Source organism: Erithacus rubecula (genome assembly GCF_903797595.1).
Source record: "Erithacus rubecula genome assembly, chromosome: 3".
Taxonomy (NCBI): Eukaryota; Metazoa; Chordata; class Aves; order Passeriformes; family Muscicapidae; genus Erithacus; species Erithacus rubecula.
This window is the reverse complement of record NC_136689.1, coordinates 132,040,125-132,055,926: the sequence shown is the minus strand read 5'-3', so window position 1 is coordinate 132,055,926 and position 15,802 is coordinate 132,040,125. Positions and strand designations below refer to the sequence as shown.

The 15,802-nt window shown below is 35.9% G+C and overlaps 1 long non-coding RNA gene across 1 annotated transcript; it reads right to left on the bottom strand.

The window, feature by feature from the left end:
• Positions 1-4,525: 4,525 nt before the first annotated feature.
• On the bottom strand, positions 4,526-5,582 carry LOC306800617. Its single transcript, XR_013773877.1, has 2 exons — positions 5,041-5,582; positions 4,526-4,745 (listed from the first exon to the last, which is right to left on the bottom strand). It is a non-coding gene; the product is annotated as an uncharacterized lncRNA (long non-coding RNA).
• Positions 5,583-15,802: the final 10,220 nt, after the last annotated feature.

The window sequence follows — 15,802 nt, the reverse complement described above, 5'->3', positions numbered from 1 at the left end:
AACTATATTTGTGTTTTATATTTTATCTTTCTTTGTTACCAGGACAGAAACTAAAAAATGTATGTATTGTGTTCCACATGAACAAGCATATTACACACTAGACACCACAAGTTGTTTGACATATATATGCAAATTCCAAATACATAATGGCAAAAGCAGTCTGCCTTTGTTTTGATAAGCTTTGTGATTCACTCAAATAAAACACAGGACACAAGTGCTAAGACAATTTTAAAATTTCATCCATAAAGTCATCTTTTCTTCTAAAATAAGTATCTTCTGATAGGATCATCCCATTGGACACTACAGCATTTATTTTACCTAGTACACAAATCATTCAAACATCCCCAGTTGTTAAGTTTGATTGAATTTAAGCATTGCTTGGGGTTCCTAGACTGTTCAAGACAGAATGTGTAATGACCAGATGAAAGACTATTAAAAACAAAACTGAAAAGCCAGAAAGACTGAAAAGCAGAGACTAGAAAATAAACTAGCAACCAAATAGAAACAGAATAAAAGGAAAATGTGAGGACAATGGAAATCCAAAGCAGATTACCTTATTCCTCTGAAAGACTGAAAGTACCAACAAACACGGAGAGATAGAATAGTGTCAAGAGTGTAGTAATGGCTCTGGACCTTAGGTAGCTTTGAGCTACAGAAAAACAATCATGAGAGAAGAATGTCAGCCTTGATCTCACTACAGATGCAACACTATGTTAAATATTTTTTTTTCAGTTTTATCATGCAGAGTGTAAGCAGATTTACTTGCTTACCAACCTTTATGTGATACATTTCCTGACCTCATAAATTAAGCTGTTTGAATTTTTTTTAATTACCCATCTTTATTGAATTTCAGAAGTGTGTTAATCTATAATGCCCTGTAATTAAAAGATGAAAGGAGCTGGCCTCACCTTTATCATCCACTAAGTTTTCAATTAGATATAATACCCACTGTGATTTGGGATTAACAAAATTCAATGTTCTGACATATTCTACTGCACAATTCTCCACAGAAGTTACTAGATAGGGAAATTCCCTGCTTAGAGGCCTTGAACAGATTTAGGAGTAAGATCATCAGCCTAGTCAGTCTCAGCCATTTGGATTTGATTTCAAACACACCCATGACACAGCTTAAGGGCCCCAGGAGCCTTGGAGATGTAACCTTAACTGCATAGAGTATTTTGAAGACACAAAGTGGATGATCACAAGATAAGAAAGTGTAGAAACATTGAGGTGGGACACACAGTTAGGCCCAAAGGATGGTCTCAACTCAATTTGCTATTATTGACTTGTTTTTTAGGCTCAGATGTATTACAGATGTATTTTACCTTAGTAACAAGATACACCTCAAAATTATGTATTGTTCTAAACTTTAGAAGATATTAGTGTTTATCAGTCAAGACTTTGAGGCCCATACATTTTCAAGGTTTTGCATTATTGAATTCCCCATGAAAATGTTGATGTTAAGTGAAAAAAAAAAAAAAAAAAAAAAAAAAAAGACAGGATATTTCCTTACCAATTTCAAAGCTGCTGGAAATAATAGACTATTATTTCCCAGCTCCAACTAATTTACAGAGGTCAGTATCTGCTCATTCAAATGATACTAGAGATTGGCACCACTCCATCACAGAAAAGTTGTATTGACTCTGCTTACAACATACTAGTCTTGATTATAGAAAAGTCAGCAAGATAAGAATGTCACAGTTATTGACAAATATTAATCAAGTAATACCTCTCTTGACTGCTGTTAACATAGGGCAAGGTAAATCTAGGTGTTTCTGCTAACTGTGCTTGAATTTACTTTTTTACTTTAGAAAGAGGCCTTTCAGGAGGACTTACTTGTTTTAGCCACTCATCAGTCCAGACAGATGTTCAATTGTGCTAAAGAAAAAAAAAAATGTACCTTGTTCTCAAAATGCTTTCTCCACCTCCTTCTTGAGGATCCAAGCAGAGTAATGAGTACACAGATACCTCATAATTCTAGTTTGTCAGAACCCTAAGCATCTGCAGATTCTTTGAGATTTTTTTCCTCACATTATCATAAACAATCTGATTACAGGAAATTCAAAAACTATTTATATTTAACACATGTAAGCTAACAATAATGACTGTGCTATGCATACCTTAATAAATCATATTTCTCTTGAAATACCAAATGGTTCATCCAATAATATTTTTGAGAACCAGACTCAGGTAATACGAATTTATATAAAGTTTAGTCTATGTTTATATATCAAAAGGAAACAGGCTTTTTTTCACATTAGTTCTTGCATAAATATTTGAAAACTTGCATGTTTCAGTTATTCCCTCCAGTAGTATCCAAGCTTGCAAATTTATCTAATGATAATACAAATTATAATTACTTTCTGTTATTTTCCCTCTTATCTCAGAATCTTTTGTGCTTACTACAGTCAACTTGTCTTCACAAGTTTCAGTGATATCCAGTTATATTTTAAGTTTTGCCCAACAGTCAGTAATTGTTGGGAGAGGAAAAGTTGTTATCATGAAGTCTTCCAAGAGAGAGAAAATGGTATTTCACAGCAACTTACATTAGTCTCATTTTTCTCATTATATGAATCCCTTCCTAATAGAAATTAAAAATGTTCCAGATTTGCAAATTTGTTTTTCTGCCTAAGTGATGACACTTGATTTTGAATATGTATTCAATACTGTTCCTTTTACTACCTCTATTGTGCAAGGGACCAAAAAGCCATCAAAAAGGTAATGAAATATGCAGCCTACACATAGCTTCAAGCAGCCTACCAGCTATGATCTGATCTTCACTGGATATAAATCAGATTACTTGAAAAATCCTGTGCTATCTGCACCAGCTAAGGTTATGGTCCTTGTTTTTCATTGTGCTTGCAAAGAATATTGCAAATTTTAGTGTTACATATCAACCTGAAGGTTGAAGTATAGTTATAAAATTTAACATATTACCCTGGGAAATTTGCCTTCTAGAATGGAAAGATGGGCCACAGAAGGGAAAGCAAAGACAAATCCCCATAATCATATAATGGTGGTAAGCCATTCACTGATCCACACAATATATCTGTTAAATAACATTCCTTCATAGCAAGTAATATTGTGTATAAAGCACATTTCTAAGTAATGTTACTGTCTATGCTTTTATATGTATTTGAAATTACAGGTTAAAATATATTTACATTATATTACAACTACATATATTAAGGAAAAATATGCTTTAATGTAAAAATTTGCAGATTGCTGGAGTATATACCCCCAAATATTCTGAACTATCAATAATTAAAAGACATTGATAACCATTGTAACAGAACATTCTTTTCATAAATGGCACATTTAATGAAAGGCAGGATTTAACTGTGACTGTAAGCACATTAAGGAGAGAAGAAACAAAAATGACAGCAAATTAACTCTTAAATATCAAAAACACTATTATTCATATGCATCAAAAATCATGTCATGCCTACTATAGTCCATATTGAGTCATAAATTCTGAGCAGAATAGGAACCTGTAATATTTGGACTCTTGCCAGCATTAAAAATGGATGTAAGCAAACACCATTTTGCAGTATGCAGACTGCTTTTAACTGTAATGTCTCAGGAACATCTATTACATTTTTAAACATCTACAGAGGGTTAGAAAACCTTTCACACAATGCTGATTAAAAAAATAAAAATCTCATCCTCTCCTAAACATCAGATTGGGAAGAAGGTGATGAGGCACTGGAACACATTGGCCAAAGAATCTGTGGGTGTCCTGCTCCTGGAAATGTTCAAGACCAGGTTGAATAGGGCTATGAATCACTTGATCTAGTGGAAGATGTCCTTGCACGTGGCAGCCAGCTTGGGACTGGATGATTTTTAAGATCCTTTTCAATCCACGTCATTCTACAGTTCTGTAAAATAATATTCCCCTGCATGAAGATTTATCATAGAAAAACATAGTTCTGTGCATTACTTAGCAAGTATAAGAGGAAATATTCATTAAATGGAAGTTATTCAGACAAAGAGCAAGTACAAACACTACCATGTGAATGCAGATGCAGTCTACAGAGTAACATCTTTTTCTTAACAGCAGCTATTTCTTCTGCTATAGGTGCCTTTGTTTCTATGAAACATCTGTATCATATTTGTGTGTCCCCAACCTGACAATTTAGAATACATTTATTGCTTATGTACATCTTGCCTATCAAGTAGTATACATCTCATAAATATATTTATTCAACATTTCTTTAAAAATTTCTGAGATAGTTTTCATGTAGCTTGTTCAGCTACCATGTCAGTATAGCACAAGTGCCACGACAGTGCTATAATGCAGCTTTCTGGGACTACCTCATTTGCTTCTTGGAATATTGTGCTACCACACTTATAGTGATAGCTGTACCTGAGAGATTTCATTTATGTCTGGTTCCAACCACACAATATGCATTTTCTCAATTTCTATGTAGACAATATCCTCAGAGATACATCTTAATTGAGGCAAGGTATAGTGTATGCTGAACTTAAGTATTCACAGCCACCTATTCCCCCAGTAATACTGCAGTGCAGTTCTAAAAAGCAATTTATTAAAGCCTTCGGGAAGGAAAATATAGGCAAGTTAATATTCCACAAACCCATTCCTGTGACCCAGTCTTATGTAATGTAACTGTCCCTTGGGGATTACAAATTATTCTTCATGCATTCACTCAGTTTTGATACCATGTTTTTCAGTAGAAATCCCTTCTTTTATACTCAGACTTCTTCAATAATAAACAACTTCCCACCTAAAAAAAAAGAAATAAAATATATGCTTTAAAACACTATGACTATAATCCAGACATCTCCACATGATAGTGTAATATAATTTGAAATGGAGATAGAGGAAAAAACGCCACACACATTTCGTATTCATCAATAAACTTTACTATAAAGAACAGTTTTTTATACAAAATTTATACTAGCTTGCAGAGAAAGACATCTTTCTTAAAAAGTGATTAAGTGAGGATATTCAAAGGAAAGGCACTGAAACAATTTCTATAATTCTGCTATTGCTGGTAAGAACATGTACTGTATACTTACCTTCCACAGCGAGGTTCTTGTCTGCAGGATGTTGTATGCTGAAAGTTTTAAAAGGTCAGTCTGTGTTCATGCTCATTTGTCTTCATTCTCATTTACTTCTTTGCTTTATGTTCTGCAGAAAGAGTCTTCAAATGTTTTTCTTATTTATTTGCTTAACATCATCAATTCCACAAAGAAAAAGTCAAGTGGCAAGATAGTAGATAAACAAAGGTGATTGGAGCAGAATATTATCTAAGACTGGTAATATATAAGTCTCTGTTGAGGTAATAAAAGCCCTAAAAATGGTGTTCAGCTTGCATAATGTCTGGAAAAGCTAAAGAAATAGAGGGTTATAGTTATTGTGCAATAGCTCCTCGCTGCACCACTCTGTTTTTACACTTTTCCCTGTTCCAATGTGCATCCTTTATGGATAGTGATTCTGACAGGACCCTCCTCTGGGTCCCCGTGGGTTGCAGCTTTCCCCAGTCTGCTCTGGTGTGGGGTCCTTCATGCAAATGGATACCTGCTTCACCATGGTCCTCATGGCAGGGAAACAAATTCCTTCGCCCTGGTCTCTATGGTCTGCAGGGCAATCTTGGCCCTGAAGCTGGGAGTGTCTCATCCTTCTTTTTCTCCTTTGACCTTGGTATATACAGGACTGTTTCTCTCACATTTTTTTCACTCTTTCACAGCTGGTTTCTTAAAAATATTATCACAGAGGCATTGGAAGTATTTCTTGAGCTTAGCTGTGTCCTTCAGAAGATCCACCTTGGATGGGGCAGCCCCTCTTTTCTCAGATGCCACCCCTGAACTCCTGCCACTGCCAACACTTGGACACATAAACCTAACACAAAGGCAGGGAACAAAGATCATTCTGTTAAGCAATGGAATCTGCTAAGGAGTTTTGCCTATTTCAGAGGGGTCAAGCCTATGGCAGAGCTTTCTTTATTCCTACTACTTTGTTTTTAGGCTTAATTACATGTTATCTAGAGAAGGGATGAACATTAGTACAGTTATTCAACTTTGATGAACTTCAATTTTGGACTCTCATGTAATGGCTGTAAAACTCCAGAACTCCAACACCGAGTCCTTCAAAGGGGCTTACATTTTTGTGGGTTTTTTATATACCCTGATTTACATGCAAGGGAGAAATACTGACAAGATATTCTCAAAAGATCAAAACAACAAAAACTTTACAAGCAAACTTCAGAAAATCAAGGAACTCTGGCAAAATTTTAAAACTATATTCAATCAACATCAAGCATTTCACAAAACGTTAACTTAGCAACTCTAAGCCCATTCAATTTAACAAATTCCGACCTATGTATTCACATAAGCTACCCAAACTTCATGAAGAATGAATTAGAAGAGATATAGGAAAGAACAAATATAGCTACTACACGTTTGAATTTATGTAAAATCCAAGGGAAGGTAGGCTCAAGACATGCTTGTACTATTCTTTGGTTCAAGTACCCTTTGACTTCCATGGGCCCTTCCCCTAGATTAGACTTCTGGTATGGTGCCAGTCAGGAGTTGGGTTAGGGACTCGAGGGATGGATGAGGAGCACTGCCTGCCATGTGCCAGGGCTTGGTGACCATTGCACAGCCTGGGATGCAGACCCCAGTGGGGTGGGGTGGGGTGGGGTGTGCAGAGCAGGGCATCACATCACCAGAGCAAGACCCAACCTGTCCTTCCCACTCACACATGTGCCTGAAGGGTTTTGAGCCCAAAATCTCCTTCAGTATCTCACAATGGTTGATCATCAAAATTGTTCAAGCTCTGTGAAGCTCATAGGAGTTGCAGCTGTTTAAACAAGGAAGATGTTGAGATCTGTTTTAATTTTATTTTTTAATACAAAGATTTGTCTCCTTCCTTCCTTCCTTCCTTCCTTCCTTCCTTCCTTCCTTCCTTCCTTCCCTTCCTTCCTTCCTTCCTTCCTTCCTTCCTTCCTTCCTTCCTTCCGTCCTTCCTTCCTTCCTTCCTTCCTTCTTCCTTCCTTCCTTCCTTTCCTTCCTTCCTTCCTTCCTTCCTTCCTCCTTCCTTCCTTCTTCCGGTCCTTCCTTCCTTCCTTCCTTCCTTCCTTCCGTCCTTCCCTTCCTCCTCCTTCCTTCCTTCCTTCCTTCCTTCCTTCCTTCCTTCCTCCTTCCTATCCTTCTTCCTTCCTTCCTTCCTTCCTTCCTTCCTTCCTTCCTCCTTCCTTCCTTCCTGCCTTCTTCTTCCTTCCTTCCTTCCTTCCTTCCTCTTCCTTCCTTCCTTCCGTCCTTCCTTCCTTCCTTCCTTCCGTCCTTCGCCTTCCCCTTCCTTCCTTCCTTCTGCCTTCCTTCCTTCCTTTCCTTCCTCCTTCTTCCTTCCTTCTTCCTTCCTTCCTTCCTTTCCTTCCTTCCTTCCTGTCCTGTCCTTCCTTCCTTCCTCTCCTTCCTTCCTTGCCATCATCCTTCCTTCCTTCCTGTCCTTCCTTCCTTCCTTCCTTCCTTCCTTCCTTCACTTCCTTCCTTCCTTCCTTCCTTCCTTCCTTCCTTCCTTCCTTCCGGCCTTCTTCCTTCCTTCCTGTCTGCCTTCCTTCCTTCCTTCCTTCCCTTCCTTCCTTCCTTCCTTCCTTCCTTCCTCTTCCTTCCTTCCTTCCTTCCTTCCTTCCTTCCTTCCTTCCTTCCGTCTTCCTGTCTCTTCTTCCTGCCTTCATTCCTTCCTCCTCCCTTTCCTTCCTTCCTTCCTTCCTTCCTTCCTTCCTTGCCTTCCGTCCTTCCTTTCCTTCCTCCTTTGCCTTCCTTCCTTCTCCTGCCTTCCTGTCCTGCCCTTCCGTTCCTTCCTTCCTTCCTTCCTTCCTTCCGTCCTTCCTTCCTTCCTGCCTTCCTTCCTCCGCCTTCCGTTCCTCCCTCCCTCCTCCCTCCCTCCTCCCTACCCTCCCTCCCTCCCTCCCTCCCTCCCTCCCTCCCTCTCTCCCTCCCTCCCTTTCACCCTTTTGTTAGACAATCTTTACATAAGTTCATCTTCCTATGAACTGAAAGTATCCAGCAAATTCATACCTTTAACATAAATAGAAAATAAACTATTTTGAGGACTGTGCAGGAGGCTGCAATGGTAATGTTGAATTGCACAGAATTCAGCCATTATTCTTTCTTCATACAAAGAACTAGACTGGGCAGCACAGAAAGAACACAAATGTTTCATTTCTGTTCACAAAGCTGTAGTTATAGAGTAAGCATGCTTATTTACATTTAATCAGTTGAATTATTTCAGTGTAAAGTCCATGATATGGCTAGAGGCTTTAAATAAGCTTGTGCTTCTCAAATAAAATTAAAGATGGTAGATATGCTTTGTCCATAAGAATACCAAGCTTTAACAAATATTGTAGTCATACACAGGAATATTTATTATCCATTGTAGTGGACGAGTGTCAATGCAAATTTGGCACATTTAGTCATCTACAATTTGTATTTGAGCAATTCAGATCAGTTGCCTTGGTAAAAGTTATTCTCATTTGAGATTATGTCTGACAGGACCTACAGAAGACTGATACTGTCCTCTATTGCCAGCTGAAGTCCAGTACTTTCAAAGAAAATAGATGCCTACCTTTTGTTAACCAGGTCTGAATCTAAATAGGAATAGAACCTTGAGTGAGTAAGCTCATGGCATTTGCTTAAATACAAAAAATAAATTGCCATTATAACAGCGGCAGAGTATTCAAGGCATCTAGATAGATATATGAAGATATATGTCAAATATGGTACAAGAAAGAGATGTACACTAGGGAGATGCCTAACATTTTTGACCTGAAGTTACAGACCAGATAGTAACAACTTGTGAATATTTAAATAGTGCCACAACTCCAAAATATCCCATGCAAAGCAATTGAGCTCATTTTAAAATACACATTGTCACTTCAAATTCCACAGTTAATAAGCTGCACTGGGGAATAGTGTGTGTGCCAATGGGATCAACCAGCTGAGGGAATACTTTCAGACTCTTCACCAGTTGGTTCTTCAAGGAGATGAGAAAGGCATCTATACACTAGGAGCAAATCACCTATTTTAACTAACAATGTCACTGTAAAACCTACTATGAGTGACATGCTACATCACGTAAGGTGAGATTTTACCAGTAACTGCAGAATTTGTCCAGTTAGATGTTTGTTCATTATAGATAAGCTAAGCAATGCTTAAGTGAAATTTGATCAGCTGTTATGCATGTTGATGGAGAGTCTGAGTTCTCAAGGTTTTTTTTGTTCAGTGCATTATGTTGTTCCTCAGTGCTGCAATTGTTGAGGTTAGAATTGAATTTTCTTTTCCCCTGCTTTCTTCTCCCCATACTTCTACACAGTCATTTTTCACAGTCCTTCTTAAGATCTCAGCAGTTATGCAGAACTCATTTCAATCTGGTCTGGAGCTGTATCACACACACCAAGTGCAGGTGTCCCTGAATTCTGTCTTAATTACTGTGGCCTTCAATGCTGCCTTAATCCAGTTAATATTCTCCCTGCTTTAAAACTATGAGTGACAAAAAAATGTAAAAATGGAGAAGACAATCAGTCTTCAGAAGAGTTAACTACTAATTCAGGAAATTGAATGGGACTTAATGGAATTATGGCAAAGGATTTATGTCCCTGATATTAATAAAACATGATCTTAAGAACAGGGAATAAAAGAAAATCCCAGGATATCAGGGGTGAAAACGTTTAATCCTTAGTCTTGTCTTCTAAATAATTTTTAAAATTCTACTTTCTTGTGTAGAGTCTCATGTAAACTGCTCAAGAAAAATGAGTGATACTCAGTCTTCTAAAAGATGCTTAGGAACTGTAAAGAACATTTATTTTCAACTATGGTCTTTCTATTGGCTGTGTAGTTTCATTCAGAGCTATTCCCTGTTTAATCTATGATATCAGCAAGACTGATCCCATAAAGATAGTGAGTTTCAAAATCTGCTAGTCCATAACAGCTAGTGTTGGAGCACTCACTTTTATGTACAGGCAGTGGTGCAAAATAACAGAAGGAAGCACAAATGCTTCAGTCTTTTCTTTTCTTTTGGACTGTGTAGGAAGCCTGCTCAATAACCTATACTGTGCAAGTTACAATTCAGTGTTCTAATTAAAAAAAAATAAAAACAACCATCAGGTAGAAAAAAGCAGGAATTAGACTGAAACATATGCTAATGTTCATCAAGGGCCACTCTCTTTTTAAAACCTCTTGCCAGCTTTCTTCTCCTTACTCATTTTCTAATTAGACTTCTATCACAAAGAATAATGTTTGTAAATTTCCAGGGTGCCAGGAAAGCTGCAGTGAAGATGACACAGAGAAGCATATTGTCACACTATGCAAAAAGTCAATAATCTCAGGAAATACCTTGGGGAAAAAGCAAATTCAAAGAAAAAGACACAAGTTAATATCCTCTCTCTCCCTCTGACCTGGAAACCATAGGAGCAGTGAACAAAGAAGTCTGGGAAGCAATGAACACAGGATCTCATTTTTGTAGAAACTCTTAATCGTTAAACTTTAAAAATATTAATTTTAAAGAGCCTTGACTATTTCCAAGAATGGTATTTTAAATAACAGAATTTTTTTTTATTACAAATGCTGAATTTCCTAATAAGAATCCCAAATACTCTCTCTTACTGCATTCTAAAATATTATTTTGTACCTAGCCTAACGATTACTTTTCCTTTTTGAATGTTTCATGTTGTTCTTTGATCCTTATGTTGTAAATTCCTGAAGTTAAACATGGACAACTTGTTTCTTTGATGTTTTTACCCACCTACAGAGCAACAAGCTGACATTTCCAGAAACCAACAACTTGTATTTTCCAATCTAGTACATACAGTCAGAATATGGTGTCTATGTGATTCATTAAAAGGATCAGCATTTCATTTTGTAGCAAGTGCTGATTTTATTGATCCAATTGATTGATCTGTACCTGTGCAGTGAAAGTAAGATGAATGACCTGCTACGTTGTTATAGTTAATGAGAGAGTTCAACTCTGTATCTGTTTAATGCACTTTGGAAACTTCAAACTGCAGGGCTGAGGGCACAATCACAAGAGAGAAAAAGATTGGAGATATTTGTATTATTGTTGAGCTTTCTTGCCGTCTGAATTTTAGAGATTTTTTGGGGGATTCTTATTATTCATGAGTTTCATATCCCAATCAAGTACATGCTTCATATTTTAATATACTTTTCTATCTGCTTAATATCATTGAACTGTTTGTTTGCTAAGATATAGACTGTTCATTTCATCTAGTCTATTTAAAATAACTCAATTTTAATTTGTGTTAAACAGGTCTTTGATAATGAGATTCTCTTCAACATGTCTTTCCAATTCCCTATAGTCCTGTAGTGCCTGACAAGGATATTTTTGGCAATTATGATTTAATTAAATATTCCCTAAAGAGTTATATAAAACAAAGTTATATAAGCAACTGACAGCCATTTACAATCAATACTTTTAGAAGACATAATTTCCACCATTCTCATCAGAGTCTTGAAAGAAGGTTTGGTTTAGCATGGATTAAAATGTGAGATGGGGAGTTAAACTTCATGATTGTTTTCACAATCTCCAGAAATGTCATTTATAGAGAATATCAAAAGCTTACTATTGCCAATAAATATATGCCTAAAAAAAGTTTATCTTCCAACTGTATTTGTATTCAGCCCTACATTCTTATAGGATGGGAACTATAATATCTGCTTGTTGCTCAAAGTACACCTACTAAAAATTCTTAGTTGAAAATTGTCACTTTTTTTACTGAAAATATATTTTTGGAGAATGAAAGAGAAGATAGAGAAGAATGAGCATGAAGTATCAGTCTTGTGTAAGAGTGCAATAATCTAAACATGAAAAAAAACCCCTCTACTTTTTTAAAAAAAAATATAAAATTAATGATGATGGGGTTTTTTTTGTTTTTTGTTTGTTTGTTTGTTTGTTTTTTTAACATGCTGCAATTAATTTTAAGAAGTAGTCCCAAATAATGACTAGTCTTTGCTTTTTCTTTATTTCCAGTGAAGGCTGGAATTTTATCTTGTCTCTTCCTATTTCCCTATCAATTTTGCAATTTCAATTTCCTTACATTGATATATTTGCTTTTCACAAAGACAAAAATAGTCTGAAACTCTAAAATGAAGAATACTGTATATATTTCTCTTTATTGTGTAAACACAAACAATGTCAGCAAAAAATAAATGGGGGGAAAAAACCTAACTGAAAAGAAAAAGGAAATTTATTGTCTTAAATTGTGGGCATATTTTTGTATTATTTTAGGACTTTCTGCTAAGGAAAATTTTGCATTGATTTAATATCAGCTTTTGACATTCCCCATTGCTAACCTTATTCCATCTTTTAAAATGTGGTCTTAATTTCAAAGACACTGAACTAGAAGGATCACTAAGATCAAAGTAAGTGCTCAAGAAGACAAAAAATGCCTTTGCTCTTGAACTTGCTGTTGAAACTTGCCTATCAGGCAATTATCTAATTTCTTCTTAACAATCTTATGTTGGAGTTTTGGCAGATTCCTTATATTAGTCTGTACTCCTTCCCAAACTTTTGGGTCTCATTCTGCTGAACCCTTGATACAGAATTTCCTGATGATGATTTAAAGAGGTGAGTTGCTTAAAAAAAGCATTTTTATAAGTGCTTTAAATTTCCTGTCTTCCAGTATAACTGAACAACCACAACTTCTTATGAACTGTTTTGAATAATGCTATTTCACCTCTCCAACTACACCATACACTAAACATGCCTGTTTTCTCTTCTTTAGCTATTGCTGTAGCCTTTGCAGATCACTGAAATTTTAGTTATCAATTCAACAAAAGATTGCAACATTGCATATACTGGGGATCTGTATATGTTGTCCTTATTTAGAGCAGGTGAAAAATTTAAGTGAATCCATACATTAACTAAAAAAAGGGGCAGGAAACATTCAATATCCACACTGACATAACAATAACCACAGTGCTATATGAACAGGAAAACTACCTCATTATCTCCAATTCAAGTGGTGAATAAACCTTAATATAAGGTGCTCCATTTTCAGAAAAGATATGCATGGAAGTCAGATGAGAAAGATATGGAAGAGAAAGTATTATTAATATTTTCCCACATAGAGTCTGCAAATTGCATTTAATACTGCTGCTAATTCTAAGAAAAAAAAAAAAAAAAAAAAAAAAGGGGGGAGGCTTGGGGACAATACCCAAAGCCCTGCAAACCATTACATGTCATGTTAACACCAAGATAATATGAGCTAGAGATATTTGACAGCTTCCTACATTCCTATCTATGAAATGTTGCTACATTAACTCCTGTGCCATAGGTGTAGGGTGATGTCTAGAGTGAAGTGCCAATATGTGAGGAAGAATCAAGGACTTGCAAAGGTAACCAGCTCATGGAGTCCTATGGAAACTTCTGTATCAGAATGTGTACTGCATCCTATTATCAAATGATAAATAAAAGAAGTGAGAAACTGGGATTACAGAGAATAAGGTCTAGCATTGTGGATAGCTCCCAATATCAGGAAATATCATTACTTGATGGCATGGAAAAGACATCAAGATTAATATTGGTAACATTAATAATTTTCATCATCATTAATCATTAATCATTTTGTGGTGGTGAGAGGAGCTGACTACAGGTAAGTATGAAGTTTCCAATGCCAAAAGGAGAGCAATTTTATTTATAAATTGTGTGAAGAATTAAATATTTCACTATAAGCATTTGAATAATAGAAGTGTGGCCCATCTGTCAAGATGCTGAACTTCCAGAGAAGAATCTAAACTACCTCTGTGCAGACATCTTTAACTGAGATAGTTACTGAGTTTCCTGCCAGTCAGAGAGAAAGAGGTACATGTGGGAAATAATTCAAATTAGCTGAATAAAAAGGTTGAAACCGGGTCAGAATAACTGTCACCTGAACACAGTCTCATTTTACTTAAGCCTTTTTTGCATGATTATTTTAAATAAAGTACTGTTGGCTAGAGAGGAGAGAGAGGAGAATACTGATTTGATTTTTGTGACCCCTCAGTTCCAAAATTGCAAATAATCACTCTGAATTTTCTGCAAGCTATGGTAATTTAGCATGATTTACTCAAGGGATAAGGGACATTCTTACTGTTCTGGTATATTTTTATGTCTAAAAGAGACAAAGATCCAGAATAAACTGCCTGGGTCAGGTAAAAAAAACTAGGAATATTTGACAACAACATTATATTATAGTAGCAACATAGATCTACAGTCTGTGGCTTTCACAGATCCATAGGTCAGAATTTGACATTTGCAGAATTTTATGAACCATAACTGTATCTAGCAATTTTTCTTGCATCCACTCCTTTATTCTGGCAATCCACGGCTCATTAGGTTTTTGGTGCAGTTTTTTAAAGTTTTGTTTAAAAAATTAAGTCTAAGAATGCTTTAAGAACAACTGCAAGCCTCTATCACATTTTAAATGCTGCTAACTTCAGCAGTTGAAAACAATCCCAATGAACATGTGGATGATGACAGACACAAGACAATCCTATCTCCAGGAGCTGAATTTTTATTCCACTTGCCAAAGGGGAGTCTGCATTGGCAGCTTTTCTACTCCAGTGCAGGTGTTTTCCCTTCCACCCAGGGCTGTTGTGCATGACAGATGGATCAATAATGCCAAAAAAAGCAAATTCTAAACTTAGAATTTAGGAGTGCTTGATGGTGATTTCTGAACAGGAAAAATGATTTGTTTATATTATTTTGATTATCTGCAACTGCTTTATTTTTCTGTTTAAGGATTTTAAGTTAGGAATAATCTTATGTTACAACATAGATTCTAAAGAGGGATTCTTCAAACACTGAGAAGCTGTTCTGCAAGATGACTTTGCTCAAAGTAAGATGTACACCATCTGGCAGGTGTCTTGTACCTGTCATTGGGGATGATGATCAAAATAAAGACTCTTTTTGAGCAGGTTATAATATTGGTATCTATAAGTCTTTGCTGCTTAGGATTTAGAGGTGCCATTTTTCACAGATGGTCTCTTGTATCTTATTGTTTTCATCAGCCCAAATTCTGAGATCTCATCCCAAAGACAATATACAGAAACTGTTCTATTTAATACATGTGAAATAAGTTGTGTCTAATCTAGTTAAACTTCTGTGGGTTAGAGCTTTGTTATGTACTTTTTCCACATTTTTAATGACTGAAATCTTACCTGTCCCACTGCCAGTGTAGATGCTCTCTTTTCTATCTTTCTAATCAGCTTTAAGAGACAGAGATATTATAAATAAATTTTTTACTGGAAGTTTTCAGTTATAGACCGACTCCATGATGTAAAAAAAATAAAAGTAATTAACAATTTTGAATTAAAGATACAAAACTTTTATATGTAACTTTTCAATTACTATTTGATCTTTAATCACTATAGGGTGGGCATAAAATTGGTACTAGCTAACAACTCTCTGAAAATATCTGTTAATTGCAATCTTCAGTAGAATATTTTCATTTCACTGAAATCTCATATTAACTCACACTCTCATTTCTTTAGCATTCATTGATTGAGCTTTTTCTATTATCTAAGTTGTCTATGCCTTTTGAATATACAAGCTTCTTTGGTGTGTGCCATGACAGATGTCAGGCAATATAAGTATAAAATGAAAATATTTTGATTATATTTTCCTAGACTAATTTCCTTCCTTCCTAAACTAACTTCATTCCTTCCTTCCTTCCTTCCTTCCTTCCTTGTCTCCTCTACACACAGAAGTCCAAAGAGAAATCTCTTCTCCCTTGCCCTAATTTCTTCTGCCACTTTTTTGTATTTTGTGAATTTTTATTTCTTA